Source organism: Bufo bufo, chromosome 8 (genome assembly GCF_905171765.1).
Source record: "Bufo bufo chromosome 8, aBufBuf1.1, whole genome shotgun sequence".
Classification (NCBI taxonomy): domain Eukaryota; kingdom Metazoa; phylum Chordata; class Amphibia; order Anura; family Bufonidae; genus Bufo; species Bufo bufo.
The window spans coordinates 152,280,756-152,302,668 of NC_053396.1; the positions used below are offsets into that span (position 1 = coordinate 152,280,756).

The following is a 21,913-nucleotide window of genomic DNA, read 5'->3' on the forward strand; positions in this document are numbered from 1 at the left end:
AATGCTTCAGAACTCATTGGACGGCACTTCACAGTGTAGATGGACAATAACCCAAAGCATACTGCTAATGCAACCAAAGAGTTTTTTAAGGGAAAGAAGTGGAATGTTATGCAATGGCCAAGTCAATCACCTGACCTGAATACGATTGAGCATGCATTTCACTTGCTGAAGACAAAACTGAAGGGAAAATGCCCCAAGAACAAGCAGGAACTGAAGACAGTTGCAGTAGAGGCCTGGCAGAGCATTACCAGGGATGAAACCCAGCATCTGGTGATGTCTATGCGTTCCAGACTTCAGGCTGTAATTGACTGCAAAGGATTTGCAACCACGTATTTAAAAGTGAAAGTTTGATTTATGATTATTATTCTGTCCCATTACTTTTGGTTCCTTAACAAGTGGGAGGCACATATGCAAACTGTTGTAATTCCTACACCGTTCACCTGATTTGGATGTAAATACCCTCAAATTAAAGCTGACAGTCTGCAGTTAAAGCACAAAATTTATACTTTATAGAAACCAAATGAAAACAAATAAAAATACATCATATTATCATAATAGATTATACAATAATACAAACCTTTGCACAACAGGACTGTTATAAATAAAAAATCCATGGTTCTTCAGGAACCAAATCATTTTGCATATGCATTTTCTGTTACACAACAGTGCAGCAACCTCGTTGTAATTTATAGCAAGTCCCTTTGATGCTATATTGGACAAGTTTATTTTTGCCTCCACCAGGGTTTCTTTGATCTCCTCATCGCTGCCATGCTTCAGGCACTTCCTACTCAGATTGGTCCCCAAGATGTTGTCTATCTTAAAGCAAACAGGGCAGGTCATTGGGGTTCTGTTGTGCCTGCTCAATGCAAATATACACTGACCTAAAGAATTATTAGGAACACCATACTAATATGGTGTTGGACCCCCTTTTGCCTTCAAAACTGCCTTAATTCTATGTGGCATTGATTCAACAAGGTGCTGATAGCATTCTTTAGAAATGTTGGCCCATATTGATAGGATAGCATCTTGCAATTGATGGAAATTTGAGGGATGCACATCCAGGGCACGAAGCTCCCGTTCCACCACATCCCAAAGATGCTCTATTGGGTTGAGATCTGGTGACTGTGGGGGCCATTTTAGTACAGTGAACTCATTGTCATGTTCAAGAAACCAATTTGAAATGATTCGAGCTTTGTGACATGGTGCATTATCTTGCTGGAAGTAGCCCTCAGAGGATGGATACATGTTCTCATCAGACCAGGCAACATTTTTCCAGTCTTCAACAGTCCAATTTTGGTGAGCTCGTGCAAATTGTAGACTCTTTTTCCTATTTGTAGTGGAGATGAGTGGTACCCGGTGGGGTCTTCTGCTGTTGTAGCCCATCCTCCTCAAGGTTGTGCGTGTTGTGGCTTCACAAATGCTTTGCTGCATACCTCGGTTGTAACGAGTGGTTATTTCAGTCAACGTTGCTCTTCTATCAGCTTGAATTAGTCGGCCCATTCTCCTCTGACCTCTAGCATCCACAGGACTGCCGCATACTGGATGTTTTTCCCTTTTCACACCATTCTTTGTAAACCCTAGAAATGGTTGTGCGTGAAAATCCCAGTAACTGAGCAGATTGTGAAATACTCAGACCGGCCCGTCTGGCACCAACAACCATGCCACGCTCAAAATTGCTTAAATCACCTCTCTTTCCCATTCTGACATTCAGTTTGGAGTTCAGGAGATTGTCTTGACCAGGACCACCCCCCTAAATGCATTGAAGCAACTGCCATGTGATTGGTTGACTAGATAATTGCATTAATGAGAAATAGAACAGGTGTTCCTAATAATTCTTTAGGTGAGTGTATATATATTATTAAAATGTACATTATGGAGGAAAATTTTGACATTGCGACATAAGCATTTAAGGCCAAATAATAGTACATTATAAAAATACTTACACTTTGCATTTCATCTTAAAATGTGAGCTTATACTGTAAAATATAAAGTAGAAAAATTAACACAGCTTTAAGAAAAGCTATTGGGTTAACAGCAAACAAATTACACAGTATGAAGAATATACAGAAAAGAAATATAGGGAGAAAATTCTGCAAATCCTCAGAGATCCTGTAGAAATAAAACATTGGAGATCAGATCTGACAAGAGAGTAGACCTTCAGTGAATTTCCAAAAGCAGTCTGTTAAACTAAACTCAGAACTACCCTTTTATACAGAAAGCTAGGATACTTTGACCAATAGGAACAATGAAGCATTTGAAGGTGTGAAAACTGTGTATGTCCACTACTTGCTGTAGTCCACTTTCTTCAATGGAGTTGAATATGTCTCGTTGGATCTTCAGACCTTTCAAGGAAAAAAAAAAGAGAAGAAAGTCCAATGTTAAAACATTGTTATAATGGTATGTTATAATAAATTATTTCTAGTTGTGTATTTCAATTTGAGTATTCACCTTGGACAGCTTTGAAACATTGCGGGGTATATTCAATGACGTTGTCAATCCATGGTAACTAATACTAAGAAGCATATAATAATACTGTGCAAAATAAGATGCATTTAATATTACTTTATATACAAGCAATGTAATCTGTATTCATATATAAAAATTAGAGGTGGAACAAATCAAAATTTTTTCGAATCCGAATCCTAAAAGTTTCTTGAATCTATTGAATCTTTTGAATCTCGAATCCTATGAATCCTGTACATAAGAATTGTGTGAACGGTGTAAGAAACAAAGTGATCCAAACACTTATGGAGGGGATCTGTGGATGACACTGCTATGGGGGGTTCTGTGGATGGCACTGTTATGGGGGATCTCTGGATGGCACTGTTATGGGGGATCTCTGGATGGCACTGTTATGGGGATCTCTGGATGGCACTGTTATGGGGATCTCTGGATGGCACTGTTATGGGGGATCTCTGGATGGCACTGTTATGGGGGATCTCTGGATGGCACTGTTATGGGGGATCTCTGGATGGCACTGTTATGGGGATCTCTGGATGGCACTGTGATGGGGGGATCTGTCGATGACACATATATAGCATCTTATGCTATGTGCCAACCACAGATCCCCCCCCCCATAACAGTGTCCCTGCAGTGTAAATGACCCCCAAAACAGGGGCTGGGGGCCGGCATCTGGATTAGGAATGACAGCGGTGACTGGTGCTGTCCCTATATTCAAATGCACCGGCCCCGCTCACTGTAGTATAATCTTATTATCTAACCTGCATTGCTAAGATATAATAATCCATCTGTATTACTTACATTACAACATTAAGTTCCGTAGCAGAGAGGAGGGAGGAGGGGGGAAAGAGGCAGGGAGGGAGGACGGGCGGGCGGCGCATCACTCACTACGTCATGCACCCATGCCGCCTGCTTTATTCATAAAGTGGGTCCCCGCTGTCATGGATTCGTCGGATTCGAATGTAGTAAATGAGGTCGGGAATCGAGTCCACAAATCCCTCGAATCCAGATTCGTCGTCCCACCTCTAATAAACATATAGGTTGCAATACTAAGTGTACATTTCATGTAGTTTGTGGTGCCAAGGTCCCAAAACTGGCTCCAGTGTCACTAATTAAATTAAGTTTGGTAGCTAAGGTAGTCTATTGCTATGCAAATTGTCTGATGCCAAAGCTAAGGAATGTGTTATTCCTTTGTATTCTAGAAATGTTTTGATGCAAATGCTAAAAAGTAACCTAGAGTAACCTCTACAGGGAGTGCAGAATTATTAGGCAAATGAGTATTTTGACCACATCATCCTCTTTATGCATGTTGTCTTACTCCAAGCTGTATAGGCTCGAAAGCTTACTACCAATTAAGCATATTAGGTGATGTGCATCTCTGTAATGAGAAGGGGTGTGGTCTAATGACATCAACACCCTATATTAGGTGTGCATAATTATTAGGCAACTTCCTTTCCTTTGGCAAAATGGGTCAAAAGAAGGACTTGACAGGCTCAGAAAAGTCAAAAATAGTGAGATATCTTGCAGAGGGATGCAGCACTCTTAAAATTGCAAAGCTTCTGAAGCGTGATCATCGAACGTTCAAGCGTTTCATTCAAAATAGTCAACAGGGTCGCAAGAAGCGTGTGGAAAAACCAAGGCGCAAAATAACTGCCCATGAACTGAGAAAAGTCAAGCGTGCAGCTGCCAAGATGCCACTTGCCACCAGTTTGGCCATATTTCAGAGCTGCAACATCACTGGAGTGCCCAAAAGCACAAGGTGTGCAATACTCAGAGACATGGCCAAGGTAAGAAAGGCTGAAAGACGACCACCACTGAACAAGACACACAAGCTGAAACGTCAAGACTGGGCCAAGAAATATCTCAAGACTGATTTTTCTAACGTTTTATGGACTGATGAAATGAGAGTGAGTCTTGATGGGCCAGATGGATGGGCCCGTGGCTGGATTGGTAAAGGGCAGAGAGCTCCAGTCCGACTCAGACGCCAGCAAGGTGGAGGTGGAGTACTGGTTTGGGCTGGTATCATCAAAGATGAGCTTGTGGGGCCTTTTCGGGTTGAGGATGGAGTCAAGCTCAACTCCCAGTCCTACTGCCAGTTTCTGAAAGACACCTTCTTCAAGCAGTGGTACAGGAAGAAGTCTGCATCCTTCAAGAAAAACATGATTTTCATGCAGGACAATGCTCCATCACACGCGTCCAAGTACTCCACAGCGTGGCTGGCAAGAAAGGGTATAAAAGAAGAAAATCTGATGACATGGCCTCCTTGTTCACCTGATCTGAACCCCATTGAGAACCTGTCGTCCATAATCAAATGTGAGATTTACAAGGAGGGAAAACAGTACACCTCTCTAAACAGTGTATGGGAGGCTGTGGTTGCTGCTGCACGCAATGTTGATGGTGAACAGATCAAAACACTGACAGAATCCATGATGGCAGGCTTTTGAGTGTCCTTGCAAAGAAAGGTGGCTATATTGGTCACTGATTTGTTTTTGTTTTGTTTTTGGATGTCAGAAATGTATATTTGTGAATGTTGAGATGTTATATTGGTTTCACTGGTAAAAATAAATAATTGAAATGGGTATATATTTGTTTTTTGTTAAGTTGCCTAATAATTATGCACAGTAATAGTCACCTGCACACACAGATATCCCCCTAAAATAGCTAAAACTAAAAACAAACTAAAAACTACTTCCAAAAATATTCAGCTTTAATATTAATGAGTTTTTTGGGTTCATTGAGAACAAAAATACAACTTGCCTAATAATTCTGCACTCCCTGTACAAAGAGTAACCTATAGTAACCTAATAAATAAATAAATATAGATAAAGATGAAGAATCTGCCTTTCCTTAGGAACCCAATCAACAGCTCAGCAATCCTCATAGCATGCACCTTGATACATCATTGACCAACTTTATTTTGGCCTCTGTCAGGGTTGTTTTGATGTTATTATCGCTGCTATTCTTCATGCACTTCCTAAACAGATGGGTTCCCAGGATAGGAGGTAGTCCATAAACAACAATAAAACACTAAGTGCATTTGTATAAAATGTAGTGTGTAAAATATAGTCCATGGCTGGACTAGAGAAGCTCATTATCTTCAAAGTCGTGTACTTCTCTGGAGATCTTCAGTCCTTCTGAGAAAAAAAGAAAGAAAGAAGAAAGTCCAACGTTATAACCTGATATCAGAACATTCACTTGAAGATTTGTGATTATCCAGCAAATAAAATCAATCAATGTCTGGTATAGTTACCTGCTAGAGATTGCTGGTGCAGTCTGCCTCTGCTTCCGGGACCTCGTTGACATCGCTGGCAATAAGGGTGTTTTTGCTCTGCAATAAAACATAAATGAACATTAATATGCAATCATAGAAACCATATACCTAGAAGATATAAGCAACATTAAACAGTGTGTATTTTTTTATAAAATGTAGTGCGGAAAATATAGTAAATGGCTGGACTGTAGAAGCTCATTATCTTCAAAGTCAAATACTTCTCCGGCAATCTTCAGTCCTTCTGAGGAAAAAAAAAAGAAAGTCTAACGTTATAACCTGATATCAGGACATTCACTGGAAGATTTGTATTATCCACCAAATAAATCAATCAATGTCTGGTATAATTACCTGCTAGAGTTTGCTGGTGCTGTCTGCCTCTGCTTCCGGGACCTTGTTGAAATCGCTGGCAAAGAGGGAGTTTTTGCTCTGCAATAAAACATAAAGTCCAGCCAGTATCATCCTGGTCACTGATTGTGTCCTGGGAAGTGATGTCCTTGTCTTCCTTGCTGTCATGATCCTTTGAAGTTCAGTCTTATTCATCCTGGCTTGCCTGACGATCTTGAGGATCCCAATTTCATTATAGGAAACATATAAAACGCAAATGACTTAGCAATTAATATTGCAGAGCAAGAATTGTTTTCACTCCCACAATAAAGTACCTTGAGGTGCCCTGGGAAGTGATGTCCTCGTCTCTCTCACTGTCGTCATCCTTTGCAGTCGAGTCTTCATCCTGGCTTGCCCGATAAACTTCTGGATCCAGATTTCTTTATAGGAAACATATAAAACGCAAATGACTTAGCAATCAATAATGCAGAGCAAGAATTGTTTTACTTTTGAATTGTTTTACTTTTGAATCCAGAGGGAAAACAAACCAGGCTGTTGTAGTGAGCTTTATTTATATTTATATAAGCATTTCTATAATACCGAGTTTGACCACGACGCGTGGTTGATTAAGTTTGTGGTTGTGTAAGTGTGTGACTTAAGATTAAGTGAGTTTAGATTCAGGAACTTCAGTGGGGGACTGCAATTAGCCAGTTTCTTATTACTACATTATATAGTATTTTTCGCTTTTGTGGTGTAATCCCCATTTAGTATGTGTTGCACAATTGACAACACAGTCCAGTGCACATCTTGCATGTTGTATGGAGTCCTGGAACAGCCGTTCGAGGGTTTATATCTTTGTTCCAGATGTGAGCAAATTAACCATTTGGAATCGCTAATCGAGTCTCTAAATGGGCAAGTTGCAACACTGAGAGGCATTGACAATTTGCAAAAGAGTTTGCTTCTGACTGAGAAAGCACTCTTTGAGGTAGATGAGGGGGAGGGTGACAGAGAGGAGGCTGAGGAAAGTGAGGTAGCTAGCTGGGTAACAGTTAGAAAGCGGGGTGGAGGGAAGAGTGCCAGGGAGGCTAGCCATGATCTAACACACCCCAACAAGTTTGCACGTTTGACAGATGAGGGGGATGTCAGTCCAGGGACGGCACTGCTGCAGCAGGACACTTCCTCTGCCAGTCAGCGGAATGTCAGCTCCAGTATGCAGGGAACCAGGAGAGCAGGGCAGGCCAGACAGGTGCTGGTAGTGGGAGACTCCATTATTAGGGGAACAGATATGGCAATCTGTCATAAAGAACGTGATCGCCGAACAGTGTGCTATCTTCCTGGCGCTACAGTTTAACACATCGCGGATCAGGTTGACAGATTACTGGGAGGGGCTGGAGAAGATCCAGCGATCATGGTCCATATCGGAACCAATGACAAAATTGACAAATTATTTCAGGGATTTAGGTCAAAAGCTTAGGGCAAGGACCTCAAAGGTAGTATTTTCCGAAATACTACCTGGACCACGGGCCACACAAGAAAGGCAGCGGGAGATTAGGGAGATTAACAAGTGGCTCAAGAACTGGTGTAGGAACAAGGGATTTCGCTTCCTGGAGAACTGTGCCGACTTCTCTATTGGCTACAGACTCTATTGTAGGGACGGGCTGCACCTCAATGGGAAAGGGGCAGCCTTGTTGGGGAGAAAGATGGCTAGAAGGTTTGAGGAGTGTTTAAACTAGGGACTGGGGGGGAGGGAAATTACATTATAGGAGGGGAAGATAGTGCAGATAGAGACCGAGGGCAAGGTAGTGGGACTGGGGGAGGAGTGGAAGGAGGGACTAGAACAGTTCAGAAGGAAAGATGTAGGGTAAAAAAAATATACATAAACCTCTCAAATGTATGTATACTAATGCCAGAAGCCTGACTAATTAAACTGGAGAGCTGGAATTAGTGATGTGTGAGGAGGACTATGACATAGTGGGAATAATGGAAACATGGCTGGATGATAGCTATGACTGGGCAGTTAATGTACAAGATTACAGTCTGTTTCGAAAGGATCATCAAAACCGGATGGGGGGGTATGCCTTTATGTAAAGTCCTGTCTAAAGCCCACACTCCGAGAATATATAAGTGAGGGACATGATCATGTGGAGTCACTGTGGGTAGAGATACATGGAGCTAAAAAAAAAAAAAAAAATTACTAAAAGGAGTTAACTATAAACCACTTAATATACCAGAGTCCGCAGAAAATCTACTACTAAACGAGATAGACAAGGCGGCAAATCATAATGAGCTGGTTATTATGGGGGACTTCAACTACTCATATATAGACTAAGAAACTGAAACTTGTATATCTCATAAAGGAAACAGGTTATTGGCAATAACCAAAGACAATTACCTCTCCCAACTGGTTCAGGACCCGACTAGAGGGACAGCCATACTGGACTTAGTATTAACCAATATGCCTGACAGAACAACAGACAAGCAGGTTGGGGGACACCTAGGAAATAGTGACCATAAAGTAATAACCTTCCAATTATCATTCAAAAGAGCGTTTCTACAGGGAGGAACAAAAATACCAAACTTCAAAAAAGCTAAATTTAGTCAACTAAGAGAGGCCATAGGCCTAACTAAATGGGACAAAGTCCTCAAAAATGAAAATACAGCCACAAAATGGGATATCTTTAAAAGCATCCTAAAATCTCATTGTGAGAGGTACATACCGTGTGGAAATAAAAGGTTAAGGAACAAAAATAAACCAATGTGGATAAATAGAACTGTAAAAAAAGCAATACATGACAAAAAGAAAAAAAGAAAGCATGTAAATCACTAAAACAGGAGGGTAGCATGGAAGCACTGAAAAACTATAAGGAAAAAAATAGAACATGTAAAAAACAAATAAAAGCGGCCAAACAAGATACCGAGAGATTAATTGCCAAAGAGAGTACAACTAACCCTAAAATGTTCTTCAATTATATAAATGTTAAAAAGTATAAATCTGAAGCTGTCGGCCCTTTAAAGAGTAATGAGGGGGGAGTCGCAGAGAGCAGAGAGGAGATAGCAAAGCTGTTAAATATTTTTTTTTTCTCCAATGTATTTACTGAGAAAAATAAACTGTCAGATGAAATGCTAAATGTAAAAATAAATTCCCCATATAAAGTGTCCTGTCTGACCCAGGAAGAAGTATAACAGCGACTTAAAAAGATTAAAATAGACAAATCGCCAGGGCCAGATGGCATACACCCCCGTATCCTAAGGGAATTAAGTAATGTCATAGCCAGACCCTTATTTCTGATATTTGCAGACTCTTTAATGACAGAGAATGTCCCACAGGATTGGCGCATAGCAAATGTGGTGCCAATATTCAAAAAGGGTCCAAAAACAGAGCCTGGAAACTATAGGCCGGTAAGTTTAACATCTGTTGTGGGTAAACTGTTTGAAGGTTTTCTAAGAGATGCTATCTTAGAGCATCTCAACGGAAATAAGCAAATAACGATATATTTCAGCATGGCTTCATGAGGGATCGGTCATGCCAAACTAATTTAATCAGTTTCTATGAGAAGGTAGGTTCTAGACTTGACAGCGGTGAATCAATGAATGTCGTATATCTGGACTTCTCCAAAGCATTTGACACTGTACCACATAAAAGGTTAGTATATAAAATGAGAATGCTCGGACTGGGAGAAAATGTCTGTATGTGGGTAAGTAACTGGCTAAGTGATAGAAAACAGAGGGTGGTTATTAACGGTACACACTCAGCTTGAGTCACTGTCACTAGTGGGGTACTTCAGGGGTCAGTATTGGGCCCTATTCTCTTCAATATACAGGGTGGGCCATTTATATGGATACACCTTAATAAAATGGGAATGGTTGGTGATATTAACTTCCTGTTTGTGGCACATTAGTATATGTGAGGGGGGAAACTTTTCAAGATGGGTGGTGACCATGGCGGCCATTTTGAAGTCAGCCATTTTGAATCCAACTTTAGTTTTTTCAATAGGAAGAGGGTCATTTGACACATCAAACTTATTGGGAATTTCACAAGAAAAACAATGGTGTGCTTGGTTTTAACTAACTTTATTCTTTCATGAGTTATTTACAAGTTTCTGACCACTTACAAAATGTGTTCAATGTGCTGCCCATTGTGTTGGATTGTCAATGCAACCCTTTTCTCCCACTCTTCACACACTGATAGCAACACCGCAGGAGAAATGCTAGCACAGGCTTCCAGTATCCGTAGTTTCAGGTATTGCACATCTCGTATCTTCACAGCATAGACGATTGCCTTCAGATGATACGAGATGTGCAGCACCTGAAACTACGGATACTGGAAGCCTGTGCTAGAATTTCTCCTGCGGTGTTGCTATCAGTGTGTGAAGAGTGGGAGAAAAGGGTTGCATTGACAATCCAACACAATGGGCAGCACATTGAACACATTTTGTAAGTGGTCAGAAACTTGTAAATAACTCAGGAAAGAATAAAGTTACGTTAAAACCAAGCACACCATTGTTTTTCTTGTGAAATTACCAATAAGTTTGATGTGTTAAATGACCCTCTTCCTATTGAAAAAACTAAAGTTGGATTCAAAATGGCTGACTTCAAAATGGCCGCCATGGTCACCACCCATCTTGAAAAGTTTCCCCCCTCACATATACTAATGTGCCACAAACAGGAAGTTAATATTACCAACCATTCCCATTTTATTAAGGTGTATCCATATAAATGGCCCACCCTGTATTTATTAAAATATACATTTTTGCAAATGGCACTAAACTGTGCAAAGTAATTAACACTGAGGAGGACAGTATACTACTACAGAGTGATCTAGGTAGATTGGAGGCTTGGGCAGATAAGTGGCAGATGAGGTTTAACACTGACAAATTTAAAGTTATGCACATGGGAAGGAATAATGCAAGTCACCAGTACATACTAAATGGTAAAACACTCGGTAACACTGACATGGAAAAGGATCTAGGAATTTTAATAAACAGCAAACTAATCTGCAAAAAACAATGTCAGGCAGCTGCTGCCAAAGCCAATAAGATAATGGGTTTGCATTAAAAGGGGCATAGATGCCCGTGATAAGAACATAGTCCTACCACTTTACAAATCGCTAGTCAGACCACACATGGAGTACTGTGTACAGTTCTGGGCTCCTGTGAACAAGGCAGACATAGCAGGGCTGGAGAGGGTCCAGAGGAGGGCAACTAAAGTAATAACTGGAATGGGACAACTACAGTACCCTGAAAGATTATCAAAATTAGGGTTATTCACTTTAGAAAAAATACGACTGAAGGGAGATCTAATTACTATGTATAAATATATCAGGGGTCAGTACAGAGATCTATCCCATCATCTATTTATCCCCAGGACTGTGACTGTGACAAAGGGAAAACATCCTCTGCGTCTGGAGGAATGAAGGTTTGTACACAAACATAGAAGATGATTCTTTACGGTAAGAGCAGTGAGACTATGGAACTCTCTGCCTGAGGAGGTGGTGATGGTGAGTACAATAAAGGAATTCAAGAGGGGCCTGGATGTATTTCTGGAGCATAATAATTTTACAGGCTATAGCTACTAGAGAGGGGTCGTTGATCCAGGAAGTTATTCCGATTGCCTGAAGTTTCAATCTAGGATTAAAAAGAAGATGGTAAACACATAAGATATGGCAATATATTTACACTTTGAAAATGATAAGTGACTTTTTTGAATGTTTCTTCTTGTGGTACAGCAAGATGTCATTGGAAACATTATAGATCTCTTTTTCAGAGGTCGATAGGAAGAATGTTTCCTTTGGCGATGCTTTGTGTAGCAACTTTGGTCTCACTTTTCCAAACTAGACTTTAAACCACTGTGGAAAAAAAACTAACAAACCAAATTATAAAAAAAGATATGAGAAATTATTGAAATGTCTTATTTCCATATTATGTTAACCTATAACCTTAGAGACAGCTTACCATTTCTTCTTCCTTGTTTAGCACAAAAGTAGCCACTTTTTGTGAAGATGTATTATGTAACTTAACACCAATTATAGCAAGATCTTCTACATTATATATGTGGAAGAATCGTTCTTTCCACTCAGAAACCTAAGAGCCAAGAGTTGGAAAAGTTTAATGGACAGAAAAGCAAACCAACAATAAGAATGAAGAAAGAGGAAGAAAAAGTGACTCACGGTCATATTTTGCACTACCCCTGGTCGTTGTAGATGTTTCAATACAAGCAGGGCCGCCAAATATTAAATTATTTCTAGATATGTTTCTCGATTAGTGTTTCCACCTTGGACATCCTTGAAACACTGTAAGAATGATGGTTTTGCCACATCTAGAAGCCTGCAACATTTCTGGGGTGTCTTCGAAGAGGTTGTCAATGCCTGGTATCTAAAAATAAGATACATATGATATTACTATATAAAATAAGCATATATTACTGTATATATATATATTGTAGGGGTTTAGCTCTTCTCCGGGGGTGATTCACACAAATATCGTCGCCAGACACCAAGTTTCTGGTCCAAACATCACTTTATTTGGCTCCTCAGCAATCCAAACATAAATGGTACAAAATAAACACCTGCCCGGCTGGGCTCTAACTAAACATATGATATCCTGACTCACCTAAAGTCACAGTTGACACCCTGTGAACTCATGCGGCTTTGTCAGCCAATGTCCCACAGCCTCCTGGCTGTACAGAGCACAGTACACCCACTGTCTCCAGGTCAGTATTTCTTGTGGGGGATTGGGGCTTAGTAGTCCGCCTGACTATAGCCCTGCGACCCTCCCAGGCGTCGCTGCGTCCCCCAACTCCAGGCTATCTCCCAGCCTTGTGGTCCCTCAGCCTTGCCCAGCTGAGACCACACAGACAGAGCCTCCAGGCCTCTGTCCACAGGTAACACACTACCCCCTTTCTGACACTCTGGGAGGTGCCTTATGCCAGGCTGATTACCTCCAGCTTCTCTCACCTGTGGTGGAAAAGGGGTGTGGACCACACTATCCACCCCTTCCTTGCCTCTAACCTGAGTGACACCTGTCACTGTCTCACAATATATACAGTACAGACCAAAAGTTTGGACACACCTTCTCATTCAAAGAGTTTTCTTTATTTTCATGACTATGAAAATTGTAGATTCACACTGAAGGCATCAAAACTATGAATTAACACATATGGAATATTATACATAACAAACAAGTGTGAAACATCTGAAAATATGTCATATTCTAGGTTCTTCAAAGTAGCCACCTTTTGCTTTGATTACTGCTTTGCACACTCTTGGCATTCTCTTGATGAGCTTCAAGAGGTAGTCCCCTGAAATGGTTTTCACTTCACAGGTGTGCCCTGTCAGGTTTAATAAGTGGGATTTCTTGCCTTATAAATAGGGTTGGGACCATCAGTGGCGTTGAGGAGAAGTCAGGTGGATACACAGCTGATAGTCCTACTGAATAGACTATTAGAATTTGTATCATGGCAAGAAAAAAGCAGCTAAGCAAAGAAAAACAAGTGGCCATCATTACTTTAAGAAATGCAGGTCAGTCAGTCAGTCGAAAAATTGAGAAAACTTTGAAAGTAAGGGCTATTTGACCATGAAGGAGAGTGATGGGGTGCTGCGCCAGATAACCTGACCTCCACAGTCACCGGACCTGAAGCCAATCGAGATGGTTTGGGGTGAGCTGGACCGCAGAGTGAAGGCAAAAGGGCCAACAAGTGCTAAGCATCTCTGGGAACTCCTTTAAGACTGTTGGAAGACCATTTCAGGGGACTACCTCTTGAAGCTCATCAAGAGAATGCCAAGAGTGTGCAAAGCAGTAATCAAAGCAAAAGGTGGCTACTTTGAAGAACCTAGAATATGACATAATTTCAGTTGTTTCACACTTGTTTGGTATGTATATAATTCCACATGTGTTAATTCATAGTTTTGATGCCTTTATAGTCATGAAAATAAAGAAAACTCTTTGAATGAGAAGGTGTGTCCAAACTTTTGGTCTGTACTGTATATATATACAGAGAGAGAGAGAATAGCTCACCGTTTGCTGACAACCTCTCTAGAAATCCCCTTTGACAACCTCTTTTGTATGTGTTTGGTCACCTTGTGAAAGAAATCTCAGGACTTATACAAATTTGAATGTTTCATAAAGAGGTGGGTGGATCTTAGCTGATAGGTCATGAACCTCCAGACATGTTTCAGGTAGTTAAGGATGGTCTGGTTTGCTAGATTCAAATCCCTCAGCTTGGTAAATTTTGAAAAAACAAAAATAGGGGTGGGGGGGAGGTATAGAAATGGCGCCAAACCGATCAAAAATGCACAATTTTTTTTTTTTTTTTTATATCATGGTGCTAGAGTGCTAGCATAATATACATATAGGTCAAAAGCTTCTATATATAAAACCTTTCATATAAAAAACAAGAAAATAAAATAATATAATAAAATAATAATAAGAATTATTAATAAAAAAAAAAAAAAAAAAATTATTTTTTATTATTAATGAAATAAAATAGTTGAAATAAATGCGGTCCCTGCTGTGGTGAACACAGAGGGTTAAAGGTGGAGGTTAAAAACTAAGGTTAAAAGAAAGGAATAAAATGGATAGCCACTTGCTCCTGATGAAGGGGAAACATTGATCCCCGAAACGCGTTGAGCCACTTATCTGCTAATAAAGGTGATTTGATCAGAAGCACACTGCCTTGCTGCCATCATTCACTAAGACTCTACACACGATCCTGGCCAGGGGGGAATCGTCACAGGTGTTTTATGCTTATCCTGCTGACGACCCCCCAGTGAAGTAAGTGCCTCACTGGATGTTCATTCATCCATTTTATTCCTTTCTTTTAAGCTTGGTTTTTAACCTCCACCTTTAACCCTCTGTGTTCACCACAGCAGGGACCGCATTTATTTCAACTATTTTATTTCATTAATAATAAAAAAATAAAAATAAAAAAATGTATTTTATTAATAACTCTTATTATTATTATTTTATTATATTATTTTATTTTGTTGTTTTCTATATGAAAGGTTTTATATATAGAAGCTTTTGACCTATATGTATATTATGCTAGCACTCTAGCACCATGATATAAAATTGTATTTTTTTTAGTGCATTTTTGCTCGGTTTGGCGCCATTTCTATACCTCCCCCCCACCCCTATTTTTGCTTTTTCAAAATCTACATTGAGTGCCCTGCTTGGACATTTTTTTGGCTGCCACCCTTGCGCTACTTATACTTCAGTCACCACCACTGTCGGCGCCTACTGTCAGACACAAGGGGATTTTTCTCTCTAGATCCTTTAGTGTCTGAATAAACTTCCTCCTTTTTTCCTTCTTCTTTTCATCAGCTTGGTAAAGAAGGAGTTGGCCTTTTCCACATCCTTTACGAACTGCAGGTTTATAGTCTTTGGGTTCATGTAAAAAAGGAACCTTGCATCAGCCTCCTGTTTATAATTATTGACCTTCAAAGTGTTCTTCAGATAGGAGGCAAAGCACTTCAGCATTGGGTTGTCTAATTAATGACGTTGGTACAACCCTTCAGCCATCATCTTATTTCTTGTATCCACTGTCCATTTTGTCTGTAGGATTTTATAATTTAGAAGGAAAATGCAACTAGACTAAAGACATTTACCAATACTGAGAAGACATAGGCTGTCACAAAACACTGACCTCTGTGTCTGACTATACAGGATGTCATCAATTTCCTCCATTTCGCCATCTTCTCTTCTTCCTTGTCCTTTCTCATGGTCTTCTTCTGGAATGCTGTCTCTCTCTTCTATATCTTGGTCCTCTGTCTTGGCTGGCACATCCTCAATTTCTTCTTCAGGCTCCAGATTGCCATGTGTGACCTCCAAATTGTCTTGAGGTTGAAATGTGTCCTCATCGTCTTCCATGTGAAGTGGCTGTACTTGAGAGGCCGCTACTTGCAATGTGGAGGTGGCAGCAGACACAGAGGAAGATGTTCTCTCGCGTCTGACATTCCTATAATATATAAAATATGAATTTGGGTACTGGGATGGACTCATGAGATAATAGGCATACAGAGGTAGCACATACCTATTTGAAGTTGGCTTGTCTGTTATGATTTGTGCATGACACTTTTTATTCAGCATTCTAGCAAATCAATTTATATCGCACCAAGATCCATTTTTATCGTTATATTGAACTACTTAAACATATTGTGATTAGAGTTGAGCGAACACGTGGATGTTCGGGTTCGAGAAGTTCGGCCGAACTTCCCGGAAAAGTTCGTGTTCGGGATTCGAACCCGACCCGAACTTCGTCCCGAACCCCATTGAAGTCAATGGGGACCCGAACTTCTGGGCACTAAAAAGGCTGTAAAACAGCCCAGGAAAGAGCTAGAGGGCTGCAAAAGGCAGCAACATGTAGGTAAATCCCCTGCAAACAAATGTGGATAGGGAAATGAATTAAAATAAAAATTAAAAAAATAAAAATGAACCAATATCAATTGGACAGAGGTCCCATAGCAGAGAATCTGGCTTCACGTCAGCAGAGAATCAGTCTCTTCATGCCATAGCAAAGAATCTGGCTTCATGTCAGCAGAGAATCAGTTTCTACATGCCATAGCAGAGAATCTGGCTTCATGTCAGCGCAGAATCAGTCTTCATGTCATAGCAGAGAATCAGGCTTCACGTCACCCACCACTGGAACAGGCCACTGTCACATATTTAGGCCCTGGCACCCAGACAGAGGAGAGAGGTCCCGTAACATAGAATCTGGCCTTATGTCAGCACAGAATCTGTCTTCATGTCATAGCAGAGAATCAGGCTTCACGTCACCCACCACTGGAACAGGCCACTGTCACATATTTAGGCCCCGGCACCCAGACAGAGGAGAGAGGTCCCGTAACAGAGAATCTGGCCTTATGTCAGCGCAGAATCAGTCTTCATGTCATAGCAGAGAATCAGGCTTCACGTCACCCACCCACTGGAACAGGCCACTGTCACATATTTAGGCCCAGGCACCCAGACAGAGGAGAGAGGTCCCGTAACAGAGAATCTGGCCTTATGTCAGCAAAGAATCTGTCTTCATGTCATAGCAGAGAATCAGGCTTCACGTCACCCACCACTGGAACAGGCCACTGTCACATATTTAGGCCCCGGAACCCAGACAGAGGAGAGAGGTCCCGTAACAGAGAATCTGGCCTTATGTCAGCACAGAATCTGTCTTCATGTCATAGCAGAGAATCAGGCTTCACGTCACCCACCACTGGAACAGGCCACTGTCACATATTTAGGCCCCGGCACCCAGACAGAGGAGAGAGGTCCCGTAACAGAGAATCTGGCCTTATGTAAGCACAGAATCTGTCTTCATGTCATAGCAGAGAATCAGGCTTCACGTCACCCACCACTGGAACAGGCCACTGTCACATATTTAGGCCCCGGCACCCAGACAGAGGAGAGAGGTCCCGTAACAGAGAATCTGGCCTTATGTCAGCGCAGAATCAGTCTTCATGTCATAGCAGAGAATCAGGCTTCACGTCACCCACCCACCCACTGGAACAGGCCACTGTCACACATTTAGGCCCCTGCACCCAGGCAGAGGAGAGAGGTCCCGTAACAGAGAATCTGGCCTTATGTCAGCACAGAATCTGTCTTCATTTCATAGCAGAGAATCAGGCTTCACGTCACCCACCACTGGAACAGGCCACTGTCACACATTTAGGCCCCGGCACCCAGGCAGAGGAGAGAGGTCCCGTAACAGAGAATCTGGCCTTACGTCAGCACAGAATCTGTCTTCATGTCATAGCAGAGAATCAGGCTTCACGTCACCCACCTCTGGAACAGGCCACTGTCACATATTTAGGCCCCGGCACCCAGACAGAGGAGAGAGGTCCCGTAACAGAGAATCTGGCCTTATGTCAGCGCAGAATCTGTCTTCATGTCATAGCAGAGAATCAGGCTTCACGTCACCCACCACTGGAACAGGTCACTGTCACATATTTAGGCCCCGGCACCCAGACAGAGGAGAGAGGTCCCGTAACAGAGAATCTGGCCTTATGTCAGCACAGAATCTGTCTTCATGTCATAGCAGAGAATCAGGCTTCACGTCACCCACCACTGGAACAGGCCACTGTCACATATTTAGGCCCCGGCACCCAGACAGAGGAGAGAGGTCCCGTAACAGAGAATCTGGCCTTATGTCAGCGCAGAATCAGTCTTCATGTCATAGCAGAGAATCAGGCTTCACGTCACCCACCCACCCACTGGAACAGGCCACTGTCACACATTTAGGCCCCGGCACCCAGGCAGAGGAGAGAGGTCCCGTAACAGAGAATCTGGCCTTATGTCAGCACAGAATCTGTCTTCATGTCATAGCAGAGAATCAGGCTTCACGTCACCCACCACTGGAAAAGGCCACTGTCACATATTTAGGCCCCGGCACCCAGACAGAGGATAGAGGTCCCGTAACAGAGAATCTGGCCTTATGTCAGCGCAGAATCTGTCTTCATGTCATAGCAGAGAATCAGGCTTCACGTCACCCACCACTGGAACAGGTCACTGTCACATATTTAGGCCCCGGCACCCAGACAGAGGAGAGAGGTCCCGTAACAGAGAATCTGGCCTTATGTCAGCACAGAATCTGTCTTCATGTCATAGCAGAGAATCAGGCTTCACGTCACCCACCACTGGAACAGGCCACTGTCACATATTTAGGCCCCGGCACCCAGACAGAGGAGAGAGGTCCCGTAACAGAGAATCTGGCCTTATGTCAGCGCAGAATCAGTCTTCATGTCATAGCAGAGAATCAGGCTTCACGTCACCCACCCACTGGAACAGGCCACTGTCACATATTTAGGCCCAGGCACTCAGACAGAGGAGAGAGGTCCCGTAACAGAGAATCTGGCCTTATGTCAGCACAGAATCTGTCTTCATGTCATAGCAGAGAATCAGGCTTCACGTCACCCACCACTGGAACAGGCCACTGTGACATATTTAGGCCCCGGCACCCAGACAGAGGAGAGAGGTCCCGTAACAGAGAATCTGGCCTTATGTCAGCGCAGAATCAGTCTTCATGTCATAGCAGAGAATCAGGCTTCACGTCACCCACCCACCCACTGGAACAGGCCACTGTCACACATTTAGGCCCCGGCACCCAGGCAGAGGAGAGAGGTCCCGTAACAGAGAATCTGGCCTTATGTCAGCACAGAATCTGTCTGCATTTCATAGCAGAGAATCAGGCTTCACGTCACCCACCACTGGAACAGGCCACTGTCACACATTTAGGCCCCGGCACCCAGGCAGAGGAGAGGTTCATTCAACTTTGGGTTGCCCCGCAATATAATGGTAAAATGAAAATAAAAATAGTATTGAATGAGGAAGTGCCCTGGAGTAGAATAATATATTGTTAAGGGGAGGTAGTTAATATCTAATCTGCACAAGGGATGGACAGGTCCTGTGGGATCCATGCCTGGTTCATTTTTATGAACGTCAGCTTGTCCACATTGGCTGTAGACAGGCGGCTGCGTTTGTCTGTAATGACGCCCCCTGCCGTGCTGAATACACGTTCAGACAAAATGCTGGCCGCCGGGCAGGCCAGCACCTCCAAGGCATAAAAGGCTAGCTCTGGCCACGTGGACAATTTGGAGACCCAGAAGTTGAATGGGGCCGAACCATCAGTCAGTACGTGGAGGGGTGTGCACAGGTACTGTTCCACCATGTTAGTGAAATGTTGCCTCCTGCTAACACGTTCCGTATTAGGTGGTGGTGATGTAGGATATAGCAAAAAATAACCACACTATTGATGGTTAAATACACTTGGTGATAGCTTGTTCTGGCGCAACACAAGCCACAAAATGGCCGCCGATCACCCCAGAAAAAAGTGATCTAAAAACGCTCTGGGCAGCCTCAAAAAAGTGAGCAAGTCGATATTAGCACTTCAATGATCCACAGCTGCAGATCGATCACAGAATGAAGTCTTTTGGAGGAGTTAATCTGCCTAATCTCGCCCTAACGTCGCAGCAGCAACCTCTCCCTATGCTTGAATCAGCAGAGTGACGTGCAGCGCTACGTGACCCAAGCTTATATAGAGGCTGGGTCACATGCTGCACTGGCCAATCACAGCCATGCCAATAGTAAGCAAGGCTGTGATGGCCTCTTGGGGCAAGTAGTATGACGCTTGTTGATTGGCTGCTTTGCAGCCTTTCAAAAAGCGCCAAGAAAGCGCCGAACACCGAACACGGACTTTTACGAAAATGTTCGGGTTCAGGTCCGTTTCACGGACACCCCAAAATTCGGTACGAACCCGAACTATACAGTTCGGGTTCGCTCATCCCTAATTGTGATATATATAGCCAGAGATATCAGAGTGCCCCCCACATCCATAAATATATGTTATGTCTATCCAAATATCTGTTTTGGTGGGAGGGGGTGGAAATAGAATTTGGCCCACACTGCCGAAGCCTGGCCCCAGACTTCAGGTCACACTGTGTGTGTTCTGAATTCTGGGGCCTCACACCCATCTACTAGATTATCTGTACACAGAGTTATCACTGTGTTATCTGTGGTGTTATGTAGGACTACAAATGACATCTACTGCATTATTTGTAAAAAGAGGCATGCTCACAGGTTAGGGAAGGGGGGCACAATACTTGGCTTGCTTCAGGTGCTGGCAACCCATGCTATGCCACTGTGCTCTAACAGCCCGGAACAGGCCGATCAGGGCTGTTTAACCAATTAAATACTCCCTCTATCTCCCATCAGCATCCCGCAAATGCAATTGCGGGGTGCTGATGTGTGTAAAGGCTGGCTGGGGCCTGGTATAGGCCCCAAACCAGCCTTGAGTGTTTTCCAGCAGATTGAGCCTGCAACCTGCTCGTCAATGTCAATATAGTACTGACATTAAAATGCAATGCAATAAAAGCAATCTATATATTGCCTGTTACAGTCCCCTTGTGGGACTAATGAGTGGTTAAAAAAATATAAAACTAAAAATTTACTAAATAAAAAAAAATGCAATAAAAAATAAATAAAATAAAAATACACTTTTCAATGAAAAAAAATTGTAAAAATAAAATCTCCCCCACGTGTTTGGTATCAGCTGTAATCAGCTGATAGCAGGTTACAGCCAGTGCATACACTGGTGAGTTTCCTTTCAACTATGAATCTACGGCACTGGCTCGTGGACAAACTTATGATATACGGTCAGTACATTTAACCCCTTAGGGACATAGCCTTATTTCACCTTAAGGACCAGGCCATTTTTTGCAAATCTGACCAGTGTCACTTTAAGTGCTGATAACTTTAAAACACTTTGACTTATCCAGGCCATTCTGAGAATGTTTTATCGTCACATATTGTACTTCATGACACTGGTAAAATGAAGTAAAAAAAATACCTAATTTACCAAAAATTTTGAAAAATTTGCAAATTTCAAAGTTTCAGTTTCTCTACTTCTGTAATACATAGTAATACCCCCCAAAATTGTCATGACTTTACATTCCCCATATGTCTAATTCATGTTTGAATTATTTTGGGAATGATATTTTATTTTTTGGGGATGTTACAAAAACCCAATTTTTAGGGACCACTACAGGTCTGAAGTCACTTTGCGAGTCTTACATAATAGAAACCACCCAAAAATGACCCCATCTAAGAAACTACACCCCTCAAGGTATTCAAAACTGATTTTACATACGTCGTTACCCCTTTAGGTGTTGCACAAGAGTTATTGGCAAATGGGGATGAAATTTTAAAATTTCATTTTTTTGCCAAATTTTCCATTTAACCCATTTTTTCCACTAACAAAGCAAGGGTTAACAGCCAAAAAAAACTGTATCTTTATTGCACTGACTCTTCCGTTTACAGAAACACCCAATATGTGGCCGTACACTACTGTACAGCCACACAGCGGGGCGTAGAGTGAAAG

General features: G+C 42.1%; 1 long non-coding RNA gene across 1 annotated transcript; it reads right to left on the minus strand.

Annotated features, from left to right (window-relative positions):
* Positions 1 to 5,438: 5,438 nt before the first annotated feature.
* LOC120977357 lies at positions 5,439 to 6,135 on the minus strand. Its single transcript, XR_005773883.1, has 3 exons — positions 6,080 to 6,135; positions 5,711 to 5,788; positions 5,439 to 5,594 (listed from the first exon to the last, which is right to left on the minus strand). It is a non-coding gene; the product is annotated as an uncharacterized LOC120977357 (long non-coding RNA).
* Positions 6,136 to 21,913: the final 15,778 nt, after the last annotated feature.